Genomic DNA, 24,405 nt, shown 5'->3' on the forward strand with positions numbered 1-24,405 from the left:
GGGGGGGGAAAGGGGCGGTGGAAGAGGCCGGCGACGGGAAGAGGAAGAGGCCGGCGACGAGGAGAGGGGGAAGGCGGCGACAAGGAAAGGGAGTGGCCGGCCACGGAGAGGAGAGGGAGAGGCGACGAGGGAAGGGGCGAGCGAGTGAGTGCTGCAGCGACGCAGAAGGAGCGAGCGGTGCGAGCGAGGAGCGGATAAGGTGGAAGGGTAAATCTGGAAAGGAAGAAAATTTTATAGAGTTAGAAAATTTGCACTGCGATTGCCCAGCGACAAGTAAAACGGTACAGAGGGAGTAGATGTAAACTATTGTAATTTACAAGACAAGAAGCAGGTTTCAAACCAGAACTGTTGGGTTCATTTAGTTACGAAAGCTCTTGCTGAGAAATGTACCGTAAGAGTGGTACTTAGAAATCAGTCGTCACATTGATTCCTTTCATTAATCAAGGGGAACAAATGACCTCATGTGATTCTGATGTAGGAAGGAGAAGAGTAATTTGAAACCTAATGTCTGAATTGCCTACTCAACATCCTTAATTTTTTTGAACCAAATGCACCATATCTTAAAGTGCATGCAGCAGCCATCAGACATAAAAATCAAGCCCATTAAACTTTGTTTTAGCAGTTTGAAATGATGAGCAGAGGTGTTAATAGCTGACACTAAAGCAACCTTTGGCTAGTACGTACGTGTCTATTTGTGAACATCAAACACCCATCTTGTTGGTTGCAGGTCCTTCCACGTAAAAGGGCACTGAATAACCAGCTTGAGAAAATTGTCTCAGGCACCTCGTCACCTTGGCTCTAACAGATCAGTCGTCCGACACCTCCTGTATACGTCCCATGATCCATTTGCCAGTACCGAGCTGAGTTGATCACCTCCTATATCTTCGTTGACCATCGGCGCCTGAGAGGAGAGCCTTGTTTCTCTGCTATGCCTGCAGTAGCTGCTAGTTAATTTGTTTAGTTAATTAACCTGCAGCAGCTCCTCCTCTGTTGGCAGCTTAATTAGCATCCACATATGTCTGCAAAGTAAAGTCAACTAAACAGGTTTCTGTGATGTACTACTTTCCAATAAGGGAGTAGGTACAGTTACCTCGTCAAGTTCTACTTTCCTCCCACTCACTTCTTTCGAGAGAAACTCCTTCTCTAGAAATTTTCCGAATTTAGCAAAAAAATTCTTGCCTTCGGATCTGTGATAGAAGGTGTATCCAATAGTTTCCTTTGGATATCCTATGAAGACACATTTTTCCAATTTGGGTTCGAGCTAATCAGGTTGAAGCTTTTTCACGTAAGCTGTTGGGTAACGTAGCAGAAATTCAAAATTTTCCTACGTGTCACCAAGATCTATCTATGGAGAAACCAGCAACGAGGGGAAGGAGAGTGCATCTACATACCGTTGTAGATCGCTATGCGGAAGCGTTCAAGAGAACGGGGTTGAAGGAGTCGTACTCGTCGTGATCCAAATCACCGGAGATCCTAGCGCCGAACGGACGGCACCTCCGCGTTCAACACACGTATGGAGCAGCGAAGTCTCCTCCTTCTTGATCCAGCAAGGGGGGAGGAGAGGTTGATGGAGATCCAGCAGCACGACGGCGTGGTGGTGGAAGTAGCGGGATTCCAACAGGGCTTCGCCAAGCGCTGCGGGAGGAGGGAGATGTGTCATGGGAGGGAGAGGGAGGCGCCAGGGCTTAGGTATGGTTGCCCTCCCTTCCCCCCACTATATATAGGGCCAAGGGAGAGGGGGAGGGCGCAGCCTTTCCCCTTCCTCCAAGGAAGGGTGCGGCCAAGGGGGGGAGGAGTCCATCCTCCCCAAGGCACCTCGGAGGTGCCTTCCCCCTTTAGGACTCTCCCCTCCTCTTGTCCCTTTGGCGCATGGGCCTCTAGGGGCTGGTGCCCTTGGCCCATGTAGGCCAAGGCGCACCCCCTACAGCCCATGTGGCCCCCGGGGCAGGTGGCCCCACCCGGTGGACCCCCGGGACCCTTCCGGTGGTCCCGGTACAATACCGGTGACCCCGAAACTTGTCCCGATGGACGAAATAGCACTTCCTATATATAATTCTTTACCTCCGGACCATTCCGGAACTCCTCGTGACGTCCGGGATCTCATCCGGGACTCCGAACAACTTTCGGGTTACCGCATACTAATATCTCTATAACCCTAGCGTCACCGAACCTTAAGTGTGTAGACCCTACGGGTTCGGGAGACATGCAGACATGACCGAGATGACTCTCCGGTCAATAACCAACAGCGGGATCTGGATACCCATGTTGGTTCCCACATGTTCCACGATAATCTCATTGGATGAACCACGATGTCGAGGATTCGATCAATCCCGTATACAATTCCCTTTGTCTAGCGGTATTGTACTTGCCCGAGATTCGATCGTCGGTATCCCGATACCTTGTTCAATCTCGTTACCGGCAAGTCTCTTTACTCGTTCCGTAACACATCATCCCATGATCAAATCCTTGATCACATTGTGCACATTATGATGATGTCCTACCGAGTGGGCCCAGAGATACCTCTCCGTCACACGGAGTGACAAATCCCAGTCTCGATTCGTGCCAACCCAACAGACACTTTCGGAGATACCTGTAGTGTACCTTTATAGTCACCCAGTTACGTTGTGACGTTTGGCACACCCAAAGTATTCCTACAATATCCGGGAGTTGCACAATCTCATGGTCTAAGGAAATGATACTTGACATTAGAAAAGCTTTAGCATGCGAACTACACGATCTTAAGCTATGCTTAGGATTGGGTCTTGTCCATCACATCATTCTCCTAATGATGTGATCCCATTATCAACGACATCCAATGTCCATGGTCAGGAAACCGTAACCATATATTGATCAACGAGCTAGTCAACTAGAGGCTTACTAGGGACATGGTGTTGTCTATGTATCCACACATGTATCTGAGTTTCCTATCAATAGAATTCTAGCATGGATAATAAACGATTATCATGAACAAGGAAATATAATAATAATCAATTTATTATTGCCTCTAGGGCATATTTCCAACAGTCTCCCACTTGCACTAGAGTCAATAATCTAGTTCACATCGCCATGTGATCAACACTCACAGGTCACATCGCCATGTAACCAACATCCAAAGAGTTTACTAGAGTCAATAATCTAGTTCACATCACTATGTGATTAACACTCAATGAGTTCTGGGTTTGATCATGTTGCTTGTGAGAGAGGTTTTAGTCAACGGGTCTGAATCTTTCAGATCCGTATGTACTTCGCAAATCTCTATGTCATCTTGTAGATGCAGCTACTACGCTATATTTGGAGCCATTTCAAATAACTGTTCTACTTGGAGCTATTCTAAATTGTTGCTCCATTATACGTATCCGGTATCTCTACTGAGAGCTATCCGGATAGGTGTTAAGCTTGCATCGACGTAACTCTTTACGTCGAACTCTTTATCACCTCCATAACCGAGAAACATATCCTTATTCCTCTAAGGATAATTTAGACCGCCATCTGGTGATCTACTCCTAGATTACCTTTGTACCCTCTTGCCAGATATGTGGCAAGGCACACATCAGGTGCGGTACTCAGCATGGCATACCGTATAGAGCCTATGACAAAAGCATAGGGGACGACCTTCGTCCTTCCTCTTTCTTCTGCCGTGGTCGAGCTTTAAGTCTTAACTTCATACCTTACAACTCAGGCAAGAACTCCTTCTTTGACTGGTCCATCTTGAACACCTTCAAGATCATGTCAAGGTATGTGCTCATTTGAAAGTACTATTAAGCATTTTGATCTATCCTTATAGATCTTAATGCTCAATGTTCAAGTAGCTTAATCCAGGCTTTCCATTGAAAAACACTTTTCAAATAACTCTATATGCTTTCCAGAACTTCTACGTCATTTCTGATCAACAATATGTCAACATATATTTATCAGAAATTCTATAGTGCTCCCACTCACTTCTTTGGAAATACAAGTTTCTCATAAACTTTGTATACACCCAAAACTTTGATCATCTTATCAAAGCATACATTCCAACTCCGAGATGCTTACTCCAGTCCTTAGAAGGATTGCTGGAGCTTTGCATACTTATTAGCATCTTTCCGGATTAACAAAACCTTCCAGTTGTATCACATACAACCTTTCCTCAAAATCGTCGAGGAAACAATGGTTTTTGGCATCCTATCTGCAAGATTTCACAAATAATGCAGTAATTGCTAATATAATTCCAACAGACTCTTAGCATCGCTACGAGTGAGAAAGTCTCATCGTAGTCAACTCCTTGAACTTGTCGGAAAACATCTTAACGACAAGTCGAGCTTTCTTAATGGTGACATTTACCATCATTGTCAGTCTTCCTTTTAAAATCCATCTTCACTCAATAGCCTTACGACCATCGAGCCGTTCTGCCAAAGTTTATACTTTGTTTTCATACATGGATCCTCTCTCGGATTTTATGGCCTCGAGCCATTTATCGGAATCTGGGCCCACCATCGCTTCTCCATAGCTCGTAGGTTCATTGTTGTCTAGCAACATGACTTCCAAGACAGGATCACGTACCACTCTGAAGTAGTACGCATCCTTGTCATCCCACGAGGTTTGGTAGTGACTTGATCTGAAGTTTCATGATCACTATCATAAGCTTCCACTTCAATTGGTCCACAGGAACAACTTCTCGTGCCCTGCCACACACTAGTTGAAGAGACGGTTTAATAACCTCATCAAGTCTCCACCATCCTCCCACTCAATTCTTTCGAGAGAAACTTTTCCTCGAGAAAGGACCCGATTCTAGAAACAATCCCTTATTGCTTTCAGATCTGAGATAGGAGGTATACCCAATTGTTTTAGGTGCCCTATGAAGATGCATTTATCCGCTTTGGGTTCGAGCTTATCAGCCTGAAACTTTTTTCACATAAGTGTTGCAGCCCCAAACTTTTAAGAAATGACAGCTTAGGTTTCTCTAAACCATAGTTCATACGGTGTCATCTCATCGGAATTACGTGGTTCCCTATTAAAGTGAATGTGGTTGTCTCTAATGCCTAACCCATAAACTATCGTGGTAATTCGATAAGAGACATCATGGTATGCATCATATCCAATAAGGTGCAGTTATGATGTTCGGACACACCATCACACTATGGTGTTCCAGGCTGTATCAGTTGTGAAACAATTTCCACAATGTCTTGAAGGAAATATGCCCTAGAGGCAATAATAAAGTTATTATTTATTTCCTTATAATCATGATAAATGTTTATTATTCATGCTAGAATTGTATTAACCGGAAACATAATACATGTGTGAATACATAGACAAACAAAGTGTCACTAGTATGCCTCTACTTGACTAGCTCGTTAATCAAAGATGGTTATGTTTCCTAACCATGAACAATGAGTTGTTATTTGATTAACAAGGTCACATCATTAGTTGAATGATCTGATTGACATGACCCATTCAATTAGCTTAGCACCTGATCGTTTAGTATGTTGCTATTGCTTTCTTCATGACTTATACATGTTCCTATAACTATGAGATTATGCAACTCCCGTTTACCGGAGGAACACTTTGGGTACTACCAAACGTCACAACGTAACTGGGTGATTATAAAGGAGTACTACAGGTGTCTCCAATGGTACATGTTGGGTTGGCGTATTTCAAGATTAGGTTTTGTCACTCCGATTGTCGGAGAGGTATCTCTGGGCCCTCTCGGTAATGCACATCACATAAGCCTTGCAAGCATTACAACTAATATGGTAGTTGTGAGATGATATATTACGGAACGAGTAAAGAGACTTGCCGGTAACGAGATTGAACTAGGTATTGGATACCGACGATCGAATCTCGGGCAAGTAACATACCAATGACAAAGGGAGCAATGTATGTTGTTATGCGGTCTGACCGATAAAGATCTTCGTAGAATATGTAGGAGCCAATATGGGCATCCAGGTCCTGCTATTGGTTATTGACCGGAGACGTGTCTCGGTCATGTCTACATTGTTCTCGAACCGTAGGGTCCGCACGCTTAACATTACGATGACAGTTATTATGAGTTTATGCATTTTGATGTATCGAAGGTTGTTCGTAGTCCCGAATGTGATCACGGACATGACGAGGAGTCTCGAAATGGTCGAGACATAAAGATTGATATATTGGAAGCCTATGTTTGGACATCGGAAGTGTTCTGGGTGAAATCAGGATTTTACCGGATTACCGGAAGGTTACCGGAACCCCCCGGGAGTCATATGGGCCTTATTGGGCTTTAGTGGAAAGGTGAAAGGTGCTGCCCATAGTGGGCTGCGCGCCTCCCCCCGCCCCTAGTCCTATTAGGACTAGGAGAGGTGGACGGCCACCTCTCTCTCTCTTTCCCCCTTGGGAGTCCTATTTGGAATAGGATTGGGGGGGGGGGGAGTCCTACTCCCGGTAGGAGTAGGACTCCTCCTGCGCCTCCATAGGGCTGGCCGCACCCCTCCCCCTTGGCTCCTTTATATGCGGAGGCAGGGGGCACCTCTAGACACACAAGTTGATCATTGAGATCGTTCCTTAGCCGTGTGCGGTGCCCCCTGCCACCATATTCCACCTCGATCATATCGTTGTAGTGCTTAGGCAAAGCCCTGCGTCGGTAATACATCAAGATCGTCACCACGCCGTCGTGCTGACGGAACTCCTCCCCGAAGCTTTGCTGGATCGGAGCCCGGGGATCGTCAACGAGCTGTACGTGTGCTAAGAACTCGGAGGTGCCGGAGTAACGGTGCTTGGATCGGTCGGATCGGGAAGAAGACGCACGACTACTTCCTCTACGTTGCGTCAACGCTTCCGCAGTCGGTCTGCGTGGGTACGTAGACAACACTCTCCCCTCTCGTTGCTATGCATCACCATGATCTTGCGTGTGCGTAGGAAATTTTTTGAAATTACTGCGTTCCCCAACAGTGGCATCCGAGCCTAGGTTATTTATGTTGATGTTATATGCACAAGTAGAACACAAGTGAGTTGTGGGCGATATAAGTCATACTGCCTACCAGCATGTCATACTTTGGTTCGGCGGCATTGTTGGACGAGACGACCCGGACCAACCTTACGCATACGCTTACGCGAGACCGATTCCCCCGACGTGCCTTGCACACAGGTGGCTTGCGGGCGACTGTCTCTCCAACTTTAGTTGAACCAAGTATGCTACGCCCGGTCCTTGCGAAGGTTAAAACGGAGTCTATTTGACAAACTATCGTTGTGGTTTTGATGCGTAGGTGAGATTGGTTCTTGCTTAAGCCCGTAGCAGCCACATAAAACTTGCAACAACAAAGTAGAGGACGTCTAACTTGTTTTTGTAGGGCATGTTTTGATGTGATATGGTCAAGGCATGATTTTTATTGTATGAGATGATCATGTTTTGTAACCGAGTTATCGGCAACTGGCAGGAGCCATATGGTTGTTGCTTTATTGTATGCAATGCAATCGCGATGTAATGCTTTACTTTATTACTAAACGGTAGTGATAGTCGTGGAAGCATAAGATTGGCGAGACGACAGCGATGCTACGATGGAGATCAAGGTGTCGCGCCGGTGACGATGGTGATCATGATGGTGCTTCGGAGATAGAGATCACAAGCACAAGATGATGATGGCCATATCATATCACTTATATTGATTGCATGTGATGTTTATCTTTTTTATGCATCTTATCTTGCTTTGATTGACGGTAGCATTATAAGATGATCTCTCACTAAATTATCAAGAAGTGTTCTCCCTGAGTATGCACCGTTGCCAAAGTTCGTCGTGCCCAGACACCACGTGATGATCGGGGTGTGATAAGCTCTACGTCCATCTACAACGGGTGCAAGCCAGTTTTGCACACGCAGAATACTCAGGTTAAACTTGACGAGCCTAGCATATGCAGATATGGCCTTGGAACATAGAGACCGAAAGGTCGAGCGTGAATCATATAGTAGATATGATCAACATAACGATGTTCACCATTGAAAACTACTCCATCTCACGCGATGATCGGTTATGGTTTAGTTGATTTGGATCACGTAATCACTTAGAAGATTAGAGGGATGTCTATCTAAGTGGGAGTTCTTAAGTAATTTGATTAATTGAACTTAAACTTATCATGAACTTAGTACCTGATAGTATCTTGCTTGTTTCTGTTGATTGTAGATAGATGGCTCGTGTTGTTGTTCCGTTGAATTTTAATGCGTTCCTTGAGAAAGCAAAGTTGAAAGATGATGGTAGCAATTATACGGACTGGGTCCGTAACTTGAGGATTATCCTCATTGCTGCTCAGAAGAATTACGTCCTGGAAGCACCGCTGGGTGCCAGGCCTGCTGCTGGAGCAACACCAGATGTTATGAACGTCTGGCAGAGCAAAGCTGATGACTACTCGATAGTTCAGTGTGCCATGCTTTACGGCTTAGAATCGGGACTTCAACGACATTTTGAACGTCATGGAGCATATGATATGTTCCGGGAGTTGAAGTTAATATTTCAAGCAAATGCCCGGATTGAGAGATATGAAGTCTCCAATAAGTTCTATAGCCGCAAGATGGAGGAGAACAGTTCTGTCAGTGAGCATATACTCAAAATGTCTGGGTATAATAATCACTTGATTCAATTGGGAGTTAATCTTCCAGATGATTGCGTCATTGACAGAATTCTCCAATCACTACCACCAAGCTACAAGAGCTTCGTGATGAACTATAATATGCAAGGGATGAACAAGACTATTCCCGAGCTCTTCGCAATGCTGAAAGCTGCGGAGGTAGAAATCAAGAAGGAGCATCAAGTGTTGATGGTCAACAAGACCACTAGTTTCAAGAAAAAGGGCAAAGGGAAGAAAAAGGGGAACTTCAAGAAGAACAACAAACAAGTTGCTGCTCAGGAGAAGAAACCCAAGTCTAGACCTAAGCCTGAAACTGAGTGCTTCTACTGCAAGCAGACTGGTCACTGGAAGCGGAACTGCGCCAAGTATTTGGCGGATAAGAAGGATGGCAAGGTGAACAAAGGTATATGTGATATACATGTTATTGATGTGTACCTTACTAGAGCTCGCAGTAGCACCTGGGTATTTGATACTGGTTCTGTTGCTATTATTTGCAACTCGAAACAGGGACTACAGAATAAGCGGGCACTGGCAAAGGACGAGGTGACGATGCGCGTGGGAAACGGTTCCAAAGTCGATGTGATCGCGGTCGGCACGCTACCTCTACATCTACCTTCGGGATTAATATTAGACCTAAATAATTGTTATTTGGTGCCAGCGTTGAGCATGAACATTATATCTGGATCTTGTTTAATGCGAGACGGTTATTCATTTAAATCAGAGAATAATGGTTGTTCTATTTATATGAGTAATATCTTTTATGGTCATGCACCCTTGAAGAGTGGTCTATTCTTATTGAATCTCAATAGTAGTAATACACATATTCATAATGTTGAAACCAAAAGATGCAGAGTTGATAATGATGGTGCAACTTATTTGTGGCACTGCCGTTTAGGTCGTATCGGTGTAAAGCGCATGAAGAAACTCCATACTGATGGACTTTTGGAACCACTTGATTATGAATCACTTGGTACTTGCGAACCGTGCCTCATGGGCAAGATGACTAAAACACCGTTCTCCGGTACTATGGAGAGAGCAACAGATTTGTTGGAAATCATACATACAGATGTATGTGGTCCAATGAATATTGAGGCTCGTGGCGGATATCGTTATTTTCTCACCTTCACAGATGATTTAAGCAGATATGGTTATATCTACTTAATGAAACATAAGTCTGAAACATTTGAAAAGTTCAAAGAATTTCAGAGTGAAGTGGAAAAACCATCGTAACAAGAAAATAAAGTTTCTACGATCTGATCGTGGAGGAGAATATTTGAGTTACGAGTTTGGTGTACATTTGAAAAATTGTGGAATAGTTTCGCAACTCACGCCACCCGGAACACCACAACGTAATGGTGTGTCCGAACATCGTAATCGTACTTTACTAGATATGGTACGATCTATGATGTCTCTTACTAATTTGCCGCTATCGTTTTGGGGATACGCTCTAGAGACGGCCGCATTCACGTTAAATAGGGCACCATCAAAATCCGTTGAGACGACGCCTTATGAATTGTGGTTTGGCAAGAAACCAAAGTTGTCATTTCTGAAAGTTTGGGGCTGCGATGCTTATGTGAAAAAGCTTCAACCTGATAAGCTCGAACCCAAATCGGAGAAATGTGTCTTCATAGGATACCCAAAGGAGACTGTTGGGTACACCTTCTATCACAGATCCGAAGGCAAGACATTCGTTGCTAAGAATGGATCCTTTCTAGAGAAGGAGTTTCTCTCGAAAGAAGTGAGTGGGAGGAAAGTAGAACTTGACGAGGTAACTGTACCTGCTCCCTTACTGGAAAGTAGTACATCACAGAAAACTGTTTTAGTGACACCTACACCAATTAGTGAGGAAGCTAATGATAATGATCATGAAACTTCAGATCAAGATACTACTGAACCTCGTAGATCAACCAGAGTAAGATCCGCACCAGAGTGGTACGGTAATCTTGTTCTAGAAGTCATGCTACTAGATCATGATGTACCTATGAACTATGAAGAAGCGATGGTGAGCCCAGATTCCGCAAAGTGGCTTGAAGCCATGAAATCTGAGATAGGATCCATGTATGAGAACAAAGTATGGACTTTGGTTGACTTGCCCGATGATCAGCAAGCAATTGAGAGTAAATGGATCTTCAAGAAGAAGACTGACGCTGATGGTAATGTTACTGTCTACAAAGCTCGACTTGTCGCGAAAGGTTTTCGACAAGTTCAAGGGGTTGACTACGATGAGACTTTCTCACCTGTAGCGATGCTTAAGTCTGTCCGAATCATGTTAGTGATTGCCGCATTTTATGATTATGAAATTTGGCAGATGGATGTCAAAACCGCATTCCTAAATGGATTTCTGGAAGAAGAGTTGTATATGATGCAACCATAAGGTTTTGTTGATCCAAAGGAAGCTAACAAAGTGTGCAAGCTCCAGCGATCCATTTATGGACTGGTGCAAGCCTCTCGGAGTTGGAATAAACACTTTGATAGTGTGATCAAAGCATTTGGGTTTATACAGACTTTCGGAGAAGCCTGTATTTACAAGAAAGTGAGTGGGAGCTCTGTAGCATTTCTGATATTATATGTGGATGACATATTATTGATTGGAAATGATATAGAATTTCTGGATAGCATAAAGGGATACTTGAATAAGAGTATTTTCAATGAAAGACCTCGGTGAAGCTGCTTACATATTAGGCATAAAGATCTATAGAGATAGATCAAGACGCTCAATTGGACTTTCACAAAGCACATACCTTGACAAGATTTTGAAGAAGTTCAAAATGGATCAAGCAAAGAAAGGGTTCTTGCATGTGTTACAAGGTGTGAAGTTGAGTCAGACTCAATGCCCGACCACTACAGAAGATAGAGAGAAAATGAAAGATGTTCCCTATGCTTCAGCCATAGGCTCTATCATGTATGCAATGCTGTGTACCAGACCTGATGTGTGGCTTGCTATAAGTTTAGCAGGGAGGTACCAAAGTAATCCAGGAGTGGATCACTGGACAGCGGTCAAGAACATCCTGAAATACCTGAAAAGGACTAAGGATATGTTTCTCGTATATGGAGGTGACAAAGAGCTCACCGTAAAAGGTTACATTGATGCAAGCTTTGACACTGATCCGGACGATTCTAAATCGCAAACCGGATACGTGTTTACATTGAATGGTGGAGCTGTCAGTTGGTGCAGTTCTAAACAAAGCATCGTAGCGGGATCTACATGTGAAGCGGAGTACATAGCTGCTTCGGAAGTAGCGAACGAAGGAGTATGGATGAAGGAGTTCATATCCGATCTAGGTGTCATACCTAGTACATCGGGTCCAATGAAAATCTTTTGTGACAATACTGGTGCAATTGCCTTGGCAAAGGAATCCAGATTTCACAAAAGGACCAAGCACATCAAGAGACGCTTCAACTCCATCCGGGATCTAGTCCAGGTGGGAGACATAGAGATTTGCAAGATACATACGGATCTGAATGTTGCAGACCCGTTGACTAAGCCTCTTCCACGAGCAAAACATGATCAGCACCAAGGCTCCATGGGTGTTAGAATCATTACAGTGTAATCTAGATTATTAACTCTAGTGCAAGTGGGAGACTGAAGGAAATATGCCCTAGAGGCAATAATAAAGTTATTATTTATTTCCTTATAATCATGATAAATGTTTATTATTCATGCTAGAATTGTATTAACCGGAAACATAATACATGTGTGAATACATAGACAAACAAAGTGTCACTAGTATGCCTCTACTTGACTAGCTCGTTAATCAAAGATGGTTATGTTTCCTAACGATGAACAATGAGTTGTTATTTGATTAACGAGGTCACATCATTAGTTGAGTGATCTGATTGAGATGACCCATTCCATTAGCTTAGCACCCGATCGTTTAGTATGTTGCTATTGCTTTCTTCATGACTTATACATGTTCCTATAACTATGAGATTATGCAACTCCCGTTTACCGGAGGAACACTTTGGGTACTACCAAACATCACAACGTAACTGGGTGATTATAAAGGAGTACTACAGGTGTCTCCAATGGTACATGTTGGGTTGGCGTATTTCGAGGTTTTGTCACTCCGATTGTCGGAGAGGTATCTCTGGGCCCTCTCGGTAATGCACATCACATAAGCCTTGCAAGCATTACAACTAATATGGTAGTTGTGAGATGATGTATTACGGAACGAGTAAAGAGACTTGCCAGTAACGAGATTGAACTAGGTATTGGATACCGACGATCGAATCTCGGGCAAGTAACATACCAATGACAAAGGGAACAATGTATGTTGTTATGCGGTCTGACCGATAAAGATCTTCGTAGAATATGTAGGAGCCAATATGGGCATCCAGGTCCCGCTATTGGTTATTGACCGGAGACGTGTCTCGGTCATGTCTACATTGTTCTCGAACCGTAGGGTCCGCACGCTTAACTTTACGATGACAGTTATTATGAGTTTATGCATTTTGATGTACCGAAGGTTGTTCGGAGTCCCGGATGTGATCACGGACATGATGAGGAGTCTCGAAATGGTTGAGACATAAAGATTGATATATTGGAAGCCTATGTTTGGACATCGGAAGTGTTCCGGGTGAAATCAGGATTTTACCGGATTACCGGAAGGTTACCGGAACCCCCCGGGAGTCATATGGGCCTTATTGGCTTTAGTGGAAAGGTGAAAGGGGCTGCCCATAGTGGGCTGCGTGCCTCCCCCCTCCCCTAGTCCTATTAGGACTAGGAGAGGTGGCCGGGCACCTCTCTCTCTCTTTCCCCCTTGGGAGTCCTATTTGGAATAGGATTGGGGGGGGGGGGGGTCCTACTCCCGGTAGTAGTAGGACTCCTCCTGCGCCTCCATAGGGTTGGCCGCACCCCTCCCCCTTGGCTCCTTTATATACGGAGGCAGGGGGCACCTCTAGACACACAAGTTGATCATTGAGATCGTTCCTTAGCCGTGTGCGGTGCCCCCTGCCACCATATTCCACCTCGATCATATTGTTGTAGTGCTTAGGCGAAGCCCTGCGTCGGTAATACATCAAGATCGTCACCACGCAGTCGTGCTGACGGAACTCCTCCCTGAAGCTTTGCTGGATCGGAGCCCGGGGATCGTCATCGAGTTGTACGTGTGCTAAGAACTCGGAGGTGCCGGAGTAACGGTGCTTGGATCGGTCGGATCGGGAAGAAGACGTACGACTACTTCCTCTATGTTGCGTCAACGCTTCCGCAGTCGGTCTGCGTGGGTACGTAGACAACACTCTCCCCTCTCGTTGCTATGCATCACCATGATCTTGCGTGTGCATAGGAATTTCTTTGAAATTACTGCGTTCCCCAACATGTCTTAATTCTGTGCCAAACTCGTAATTCAGATATTCATCTCTATGATCATATCATAGATATTTTATCCTCTTGTCACGGTGATCTTTCAACTTCACCCTGAAATTACTTGAACCTTTCAATAATTCAGACTCGTGATTCATCAAGTAAATATACTCAACATCTACTCAAATCATCTGTGAAGTAAGAACATAACGATATCCACTACACGCCTCAGCACTCATTGGACTGCACACATCAAAATGTATTACTTCCAACAAGTTGCTTTCTAGTTCCATTTTACTGAAACCAAGGCTTTCAGTCATCTTGCCCATGTGGTATGATTTGCATGTCTCAAGTGATTAAAAGATCAAGTGAGTCCAAACGGTCCATTTGCATGGAGTTTCTTCATGCATATACACCAATAGACATGGTTCGCATGTCTCAAACTTTCAAAACGAATGAGCCCAAAGATCCATCAACATGGAGCTTCTTCATGCGTTTTATACCCATATGACTTACGTGGCAGTGCCACAAGTAGGTGGTACTATCATTACTATCTTATATCTTTTGGCATGAACATGTGTATCACTACGATCGAGATTCAATAAACAATTCATTTCAGGTGTAAGACCATTGAAGGTATTATTCAAATAAACAGAGTAACCATTATTCTCCTTAAATGAATAACCGTATTGCGATAGACATAATCCAATCATGTCTATGCTCAACGCAAGCACCAATCTCGATGGTAGAGGGAGCGTACGATATTTGATCAACCTTGGAAATACTTCCAACACATATCGTCATCTCACCTTTCAGCTAGTCTCCATTTATTCCGTAGCTTTTATTTCGAGTTACTAACACTTAGCAACCGAACCGGTATCTAATACCCTGGTGCTACTAGGAGTACTAGTAAAGTACACATCAACACAATGTATATCCAATATACTTCTATCGACCTTGCCAGCCTTCTTATCTACCAAGTATCTAGGGTAATTCTGCTCCAGTGGCTATTCCCCTTATTATAGAAGCACTTAGTCTCGGGTTTGGGTTCAACCTTGGGTTTCTTCACTAGAGCAGCAGCTGAATTGCCGTTTCATGAAGTATCCCTTTGTTCCCTTGCCCTTCTTGAAACTAGTGGTTTCACCAACCATCAACAATTGATGCTCCTTCTTGATTTCTACTTTCGCGGTGTCAAACATCGCGAATATCTCAAGGATCATCATATATGTCCCTGATATATCATAGTTCATCACGAAGCTCTAGCAGCTTGGTGGTAATGACTCCGGAGAACCATCACTATTTCATCTGGAAGATCAACTCCCACTCGATTCAAGCGATTGTTGTACTTAGACAATCTGAGCACAAGCTCAACAATTGAGCTTTTCTCCTTAGTTTGTAGGCTAAGAAAATCGTCGGAGGTCTTATACCTTTTGACGTGGGCACGAGCCTGAAATGCCAATTTCAGCCCTCAAAACATCTCATATGTTTTGCGACGTTTCAAAAACCGTCTTCGGTGCCTCAATTCTAAACCGTTTAACTGAACTATCACGTAGTTATAAAAATGTGTATGTCAGATGTTCACAACATCCACAGACGACGTTCGAGGTTCAGCACACTGAGCGGTGCATTAAGGACATAAGCCTTCTATGAAGCAATGAGGACAACCCTCAGTTTACGGACCTAGTCCGCATAATTGCTACTATCAACTTTCAACTAAAGTTTCTCTAGGAACATATCTAAACAGTAGAACAGAAGCGCGAGCTACGACATAATTTGCGAAGACCTTTTGACTATGTTCAGGATAATTAAGTTCATCTTATGAACTCCCACTCAGATAGACATCCCTCTAGTCATCTAAGTGATTACATGATCCGAGTCAACTAGGCCGTGTCCGATCATCACGTGAGACGTACTAGTCAACGTCGGTGAACGTCTTCATGTTGATCGTATCTTCTATACGACTCATGCTCGACCTTTCGGTCTTCTGTGTTCCGAGGCCATGTCTGTACACATGCTAGGCTCGTCAAGTCAACCTAAGTGTTTCGCGTGTGTAAATCTGACTTACACCCATTGTATGTGAACGTAAGAATCTACCACACCCGATCATCACGTGGTGCTTCAAAACGACGAACTTTCGCAACGATGCACAGTTAGGGGGAACACCTTCTTGAAATTTTAGTGAGGGATCATCTTATTTACTATCGTCGTTCTAAGCAAATAAGATCTATAAACATGATAAACATCACATGCAATCAAATAGTGACATGATATGGCCAATATCATATTGCTCCTTTTGATCTCCTTCTTCGGGGCTCCATGATCATCATCGTCACCGGCATGACACCATGATCTCCATCATCATGATCTCCATCATCGTGTCTTCATGAAGTTGTCTCGCCAACTATTACTTCTACTACTATGGCTAACGGTTAGCAATAAAGTGAAGTAATTACATGACGTTTATGTTCACACGCAGGTCATAAATAAATTAAGACAACTCCTATGGCTCCTGCTGGTTGTCATACTCATCGACATGCAAGTCGTGATTCCTACTACAAGAACATGATCATCTCATACATCACATATATCATTCATCACATCCTTTGGCCATATCACATCACATAGCATTGAAGGAAATATGCCCTAGAGGCAATAATAAAGTTATTATTTATTTTCTTATTTCATGATAAATGTTTATTATTCATGCTAGAATTGTATTAACCGGAAACATAATACATGTGTGAATACATAGACAAACAGAGTGTCACTAGTATGCCTCTACTTGACTAGCTCGTTAATCAAAGATGGTTATGTTTCCTAACCATAGACAAAGAGTTGTTATTTGATTAACGAGGTCACATCATTAGTTGAATGATCTGATTGACATGACCCATTCCATTAGCTTAGCACCCGATCGTTTAGTATGTTGCTATTGCTTTCTTCATGACTTATACATGTTCCTATGACTATGAGATTATGCAACTCCCGTTTGCCGGAGGAACACTTTGGGTGCTACCAAATGTCACAACGTAACTGGGTGATTATAAAGGAGCATTACAGGTGTCTCCAAAGGTAGATGTTGGGTTGGCGTATTTCGAGCTTAGGATTTGTCACTCCGATTGTCGGAGAGGTATCTCTGGGCCCTCTCGGTAATGCACATCACATAAGCCTTGCAAGCATTGCAACTAATGAGTTAGTTGCGAGATGATGTATTACGAACGAGTAAAGAGACTTGCCGGTAACGAGATTGAACTAGGTATTGGATACCGACGATCGAATCTCGGGCAAGTAACATACCGATGACAAAAGGAACAACGTATGTTGTTATGCGGTCTGACCGATAAAGATCTTCGTAGAATATGTAGGAGCCAATATGGGCATCCAGGTCCCGCTATTGGTTATTGACCGGAGACGTGTCTCAGTCATGTCTACATTGTTCTCGAACCGTAGGGTCCGCACGCTTAAGGTTTCGATGACAGTTATATTATGAGTTTATGAGTTTTGATGTACCGAAGGAGTTCGGAGTCCCAGATGAGATCGGGGACATGACGAGGAGTCTCGAAATGGTCGAGACGTAAAAATCAATATATTGGACGACTATATTCGGACATCGGAAAGGTTCCTAGTGATCCGAGTATTTTTCGGAGTACCGGAGAGTTACGGGAATTCGCCGGGGAGTATATGGGCCTTATTGGGCTTTAGGGGAAAGAGATAGGAGAGGTTGGGCGCCCCCCAAGGCCTAGTCCGAATTGGACTAGGGGGAAGGGCTGCGCCCCCTCCTTCCTTCTCTCCTCTTTTCCCTTGCCTTGACTCCTACTCCTAATACATGGTAGGACTCCTAGTTGGACTAGGAAAGGGGGAATCCTACTCCCGGTGGGAGTAGGACTCCCCTAGGGCGCGCCATAGAGAGGGCCGGCCCTCCCCTCCTCCACTCCTTTATATGCGGGGGCAGGGGGCACCCCATAGACACACAAGTTGATCCTCGTGATCGTTCCTTAGCCGTGTGCGGTGCCCCCCCTCCACCATATTCCACCTCGGTCATATTGTTGCAGTGCTTAGGCGAAGCCCTGCGACGGTAGAACATCAAGATCGTCACCACGCCGTCGTGCTGACGGAACTCCTCCCCGACGCTTTGCTGGATTGGAGCCCGGGGATCGTCATCGAGCTGAACGTGTGCCAAGAACTCGGAGGTGCCGGAGTAACGGTGCTTCGATCGGTCGGATCGGGAAGACGTACGACTACTTCCTCTATGTTGCATCAACGCTTCCGCAGTCGGTCTGCGTGGGTACGTAGACAACACTCTCCCCTCTCGTTGCTATGCATCACCATGATCTTGCGTGTGCGTAGGAAATTTTTGAAATTACTACGTTCCCCAACAGTGGCATCCGAGCCTAGGTTTTATATGTTGATGTTATATGCACGAGTAGAACACAAGTGAGTTGTGGGCGATATAAGTCATACTGCCTACCAGCATGTCATACTTTGGTTCGGCGGTATTGTTGGATGAAGCGGCCTGGACCGACATTACGCGTACGCTTACGCGAGACCGGTTCTCCCGACGTGCTTTGCACAAAGGTGGCTAGCGGGTGACAGTTTCTCCAACTTTAGTTGAACCGAGTATGGCTACGCCCGGTCCTTGCGAAGGTTAAAACGGAGTCTATTTGACAAACTATCGTTGTGGTTTTGATGCGTAGGTGAGATTGGTTCTTACTTAAGCCCGTAGCAGCCACGTAAAACTTGCAAACAACAAAGTAGAGGACGTCTAACTTGTTTTTGCAGGGCATGTTGTGATGTGATATGGTCAAAACGTGATGAGATATAAGTTTTTGTGTGAGATGATCATGTTTTGGTAAAGTTATCGGCAACTGGCAAAAGCCTTATGGTTGTCTCTTTATTGCACAAGATGCAAGCGCCAAATAATTGCTTTACTTTATCGCTATACGATAGCAATAATTGCAAGAGCAATAGTTGGCGAGACGACCGTGTGACGACACATTGATATAGATCAAGATGATGGAGATCATGGTGTCATACCGGTGACGATAGAGATCATAACAGTACTTTGGAGATGGAGATCAAAGGTGCAAGATGATGATGGCCATATCATATCACATATTTTGATTGCATATGATGTTTATCTTTTATACATCTTATTTTGCTTAGTTTGACGGTAGCATTTTAAGATGATCTCTCACTAAATTATCAAGAAGTGTTCTCCCTGAGTATGCACCGTTGCGAAAGTTCTTCGTGCTGAGACACCACGTGATGATCGGGTGTGATAGGTTCTACGTTCAAATACAACGGGTGCAAAACAGTTGCACACGCGGAATACTCAGGTTATACTTGACGAGCGAAGCATATACAGATATGGCCTCGGAACACGGAGACTGAAAGGTCGAGCATGAATCATATAGTAGATATGATCAACATAGTGATGTTCACCAATGAAACTACTCCATCTCACGTGATGATCGGACATGGTTTAGTTGATTTGGATCACGTGATCACTTAGAGGATTAGAGGGATGTCTATCTAAGTGGGAGTTCTTAAGTAATATGATTAAATTGAACTTAAATTTATCATGAACTTAGTCCTGGTAGTATTTTGCAAATCATGTTGTAGATCAATAGCTCGCGTTGTTGCTTCCCTGTGTTTATTTTGATATGTTCCTAGAGAAAATTGTGTTGAAAGATGTTAGTAGCAAAGATGCGGATTGGATCCGTGATCTGAGGTTTATCCTCATTGCTGCACAGAAGAATTATGTCCTTGATGCACCGCTAGGTGACGGACCTATTGCAGGAGCAGATGCGGACGTTATGAACGTTTGGCTAGCTCAATATGATGACTACTTGATAGTTTAGTGCACCATGCTTAATGGCTTAGAATCGGGCCTTCAAAGACGTTTTGAACGTCATGGACCATATGAGATGTTCCAGGAATTGAAGTTAATATTTCAAGCAAATACCCGAGTTGAAAGATATGAAGTCTCCAACAAGTTCTATAGCTAAAAGATGGACGAGAATCGCTCAACTAGTGAGCATGTGCCCAGATTGTCTGAGTACTACAATCGCTTGAATCAAGTGGGAGTTAATCTTCCAGATAAGATAGTGATTGACAGAATTCTCTAGTCACCATCACCAAGTTAGTAGAACTTCGTGATGAACTATGATATGCAAGGGATAACGGAAACGATTCCCAAGCTCTTCGTAATGCGGAAATTGATGAAGGTAGAAATCGAGAAAAACATCAAGTGTTGATGGTAGACAAGACCACTAGTTTCAAGGAAAGGGCAGAGGGAAGAAGGGGAACTTCAAGAAGAACAGCAAGCAAGTTGCTGCTCAAGTGAAGAAGCCCAAGTCTGGTCCTAAGCCTGAGACTAAGTGTTTCTACTGCAAAGGGACTGGTCACTGGAAGCGGAACTACCCCAAGTGATTGGCAGATAAGAAGGATGGCAAAGTGAACATAAGTATATTTGATATACATGTTATTGATGTGTACTTTACTAGTGTTTATAGCAACCCCTCAGTATTTGATACTAGTTTAGTTGCTAAGATTAGTAACTCGAAACGGGAGTTGCAGAATAAACAGAGACTAGTTAAGGGTAAAGTGATGATGTGTGTTGGAAGTGGTTCCAAGATTGATGTGATCATCATCGCATACTCCCTATACTTTCGGGATTAGTGTTGAACCTGAATAAGTGTTATTTGGTGTTTGCGTAAAGCATGAATATGATTTGATCATGTTTATTGTGATACGGTTATTCATTTAAGTAAGAGAATAAATTGTTGTTCTGTTTACATGAATAAAACCTTATATGGTTACACACCCAATGAAAATAGTTCGTTGGATCTCGATCGTAGTGATACACATAATCATAATATTGAAACCAAAAGATGCAAAATTAATAATGATAGTGCAACTTATTTGTAGCACTGCCGTTTAGGTCATATTGGTGTAAAGCGCATGAAGAAACTCCATGCTGATGGGATTTTGGAATCACTTGATTATGAATCACTTGATGCTTGCGAACCATGCCTCATGGGCAAGATGACTAAGACTCCGTTCTCCGGAGCGAGCAACTGACTTATTGGAAATAATACATACTGATGTATGCAGTCCGATGAGTGTTAAGGCTCACGGCAAGTATCGTTATTTTCTGAACTTCACAGATGATTTGAGCAGATATGGGTATATTTACTTGATGAAACATAAGTCTGAAACATTTGAAAAGTTCAAAGAATTTCAGAGTGAAGTGGGAAATCATCGTGACAAGAAAATAAAAGTTTCTATGATCTGATCGCGGAGACAAATATTTGAGTTACGAGTTTGGTCTTCAATTAAAACAATGTGGAATAGTTTCACAAACTCATGCCACATGGAACACCACAGCATAATGGTGTGTCTGAACGTCATAACCGTACTTTATTGGATATAGTGCAATCTATGATGTCTCTTACCGATCTACCACTATCGTTTTGGGGTTATGCATTAGAGACAGTTGCATTCACGTTAAATAGGGCACCATCTAAGTCCGTTGAGACGACACAATCTGAACTGTGGTTTGGCAAGAAACCAAAGTCGTCGTTTCTTAAAGTTTGGGACTGTGATGCTTATGTGAAAAAGTTTCAACATGATAAGCTCGAACCCAAATCGGAGAAGTAAATCTTCATAGGATATCCAAAGGAAACTATTGGATACACCTTCTATCATAGATCCGAAGGCAAGACTTTTGTTGCTAAATTCGGAAATTTTCTGGAGAAGGAGTTTCTCTCGAAAGAAGTGAGTGGGAGGAAAGTAGAACTTGACGAGGTAACTGTACCTGCTCCCTTATTGGAAAGTAGTACATCACAGAAAACTGTTTCTGTGACACCTACACCAGTTAGTGAGGAAGCTAATGATGATGATCATGAAACTTCAGAAGAAGATACTACTGAACCTCGTAGATCAACCAGAGTAAGATCCGCGCCAGAGTGGTACGGTAATCCTTTTCTGGAAGTCATGCTACTAGATCATGATGAACCTACGAACTATGAGGAAGCGATGATGAGCCCAGATTCCGCGAAATGGTTTGAGGCCATGAAATCTGAGATATGATCCATGTATGAGAACAAAGTATGGACTTTGATGGATTTGCCCGATGATCGGCAAGCCATAGAAAATAAATGGATCTTCAAGAGGAAGACGGACGCTGATAGTAGTGTTACTATCTACAAAGCTAGAATTGTCGCAAAAGGTTTTCGACAAGTTCAAGGTGTTGACTACGATGAGAGTTTCTCACTCGTATCTATGCTTAAGTCTGTCCAAATCATGTTAACAATTGCCGCCTTTTATGAAATCTGGCAAATGGATAAACAAAACTGCATTCTTAATGGATTTACTAAAGAAGAGTTGTATACGATGCAACTAGAAGGTTTTGTCGATCCTAAAGGTGTTAACTAAATATGCAAGCTCCAGCGATCCATCTATGGACTGGTGCAAGAATCTCGGAGTTGGAATATACGCTTTGATAAGTTGATCAAAGCATATAGTTTTATACAGACTTGCGGTGAAGCCTGTATTTACAAGAAAGTGAGTGGGAGCACTACAACATTTCTGATAAGTATATGTGTATGACATATTGTTGATCGGAAATAATGTAGAATTATTCTGTAAAGCATAAAGGAGTGTTTGAAAGGAGTTTTTCAAAGAAAGACTTTGGTGAAGCTGTTTACATATTGAGCTTCAAGATCTATAGAGATAGATCAAGACGCTTGATAAGTTTTTTCAATGAGTACATACCTTGACAAGATTTTGATGTAGTTCAAAATGGAGCAGTCAAAGAAAGAGTTCTTGCCTGTATTACAAGGTGTGAAGTTGAGTAAGACTCAAAGCTCGACCACGGTAGAAGATAGAAAGAGAATGAAAGTCATTCCCTATGCCTCAGTCATAGGTTCTATAAAGTATGCCATGCTGTATACCAGATCTATTGTATGCCCTACCACTGAGTTTGGCAAGGGAGTACGATAGTGATCTAGGAGTAGATCACTGGACAGCGGTCAAAATTATCCTTAGTGGAATAAGGATATGTTTCTCGATTATGGAAGTGAAAAAAAAGGTTCGTCGTAAAGGGTTACGCCGATGCAAGGTTTGACACTAATCTAGATGACTCTAAGTCTCGATCTAGATACATATTGAAAGTGGGAGCAATTAGCTAGAGTAGCTCCATGCAGAGCATTGTTGACATAGAAATTTGCAAAATACATGCGGATCTGAATGTGGCAGACCCGTTCTCTCACAAGCAAAACATGATCACACCTTAGTACTCCTTGGGTGTTAATCACATAGCGATGTGAACTAGATTACTGAATCTAGTAAACCCTTTGGGTGTTGGTCACATGGCGATGTGAACTATGGGTGTTAATCACATGATGATGTGAACTATCGATGTTAATCACATGGTGATGTGATCTAGATTATTGACTCTAGTGCAAGTGGGAGACTGAAGGAAATATGCCCTAGAGGCAATAATAAAGTTATTATTTATTTCCTTATTTCATGATAAATGTTTATTATTCATGCTAGAATTGTATTAACCGGAAACATAATACATGTGTGAATACATAGACAAACAAAGTGTCACTAGTATGCCTCTACTTGACTAGCTCGTTAATCAAAGATGGTTATGTTTCCTAACCATAGACAAAGAGTTGTTATTTGATTAACGAGGTCACATCATTAGGTGAATGATCTGATTGACATGACCCATTCCATTAGCTTAGCACCCGATCGTTTAGTATGTTGCTATTGCTTTCTTCATGACTTATACATGTTCCTATGACTATGAGATTATGCAACTCCCGTTTGCCGGAGGAACACTTTGGGTGCTACCAAACGTCACAACGTAACTGGGTGATTATAAAGGAGCATTACAGGTGTCTCCAAAGGTAGATGTTGGGTTGGCGTATTTCGAGCTTAGGATTTGTCACTCCGATTGTCGGAGAGGTATCTCTGGGCCCTCTCGGTAATGCACATCACATAAGCCTTGCAAGCATTGCAACTAATGAGTTAGTTGCGAGATGATGTATTACGGAACGAGTAAAGAGACTTGCCGGTAACGAGATTGAACTAGGTATTGGATACCGACGATCGAATCTCGGGCAAGTAACATACCGATGACAAAAGGAACAACGTATGTTGTTATGCGGTCTGACCGATAAAGATCTTCGTAGAATATGTAGGAGCCAATATGGGCATCCACGTCCCGCTATTGGTTATTGACCGGAGACGTGTCTCGGTCATGTCTACATTGTTCTCGAACCGTAGGGTCCGCACGCTTACGGTTTCGATGACAGTTATATTATGAGTTTAGGAGTTTTGATGTACCGAAGGAGTTTGGAGTCCCAGATGAGATCGGGGACATGACGAGGAGTCTCGAAATGGTCGAGACGTAAAAATCGATATATTGGACGACTATATTCGGACATCGGAAAGGTTCCGAGTGATCCGAGTATTTTTCGGAGTACCGGAGAGTTACGGAAATTCGCCGGGGAGTA

At 43.3% G+C, this 24,405-nt stretch overlaps 1 pseudogene; it reads left to right on the forward strand.

Moving 5' to 3' along the window:
* Nucleotides 1-384: 384 nt before the first annotated feature.
* Nucleotides 385-24,405, forward strand: part of LOC119271677 — a 68,715-nt pseudogene continuing 44,694 nt past the window's right edge.

Source organism: Triticum dicoccoides, chromosome 3A (assembly GCF_002162155.2).
Source record: "Triticum dicoccoides isolate Atlit2015 ecotype Zavitan chromosome 3A, WEW_v2.0, whole genome shotgun sequence".
NCBI classification, from domain to species: domain Eukaryota; kingdom Viridiplantae; phylum Streptophyta; class Magnoliopsida; order Poales; family Poaceae; genus Triticum; species Triticum dicoccoides.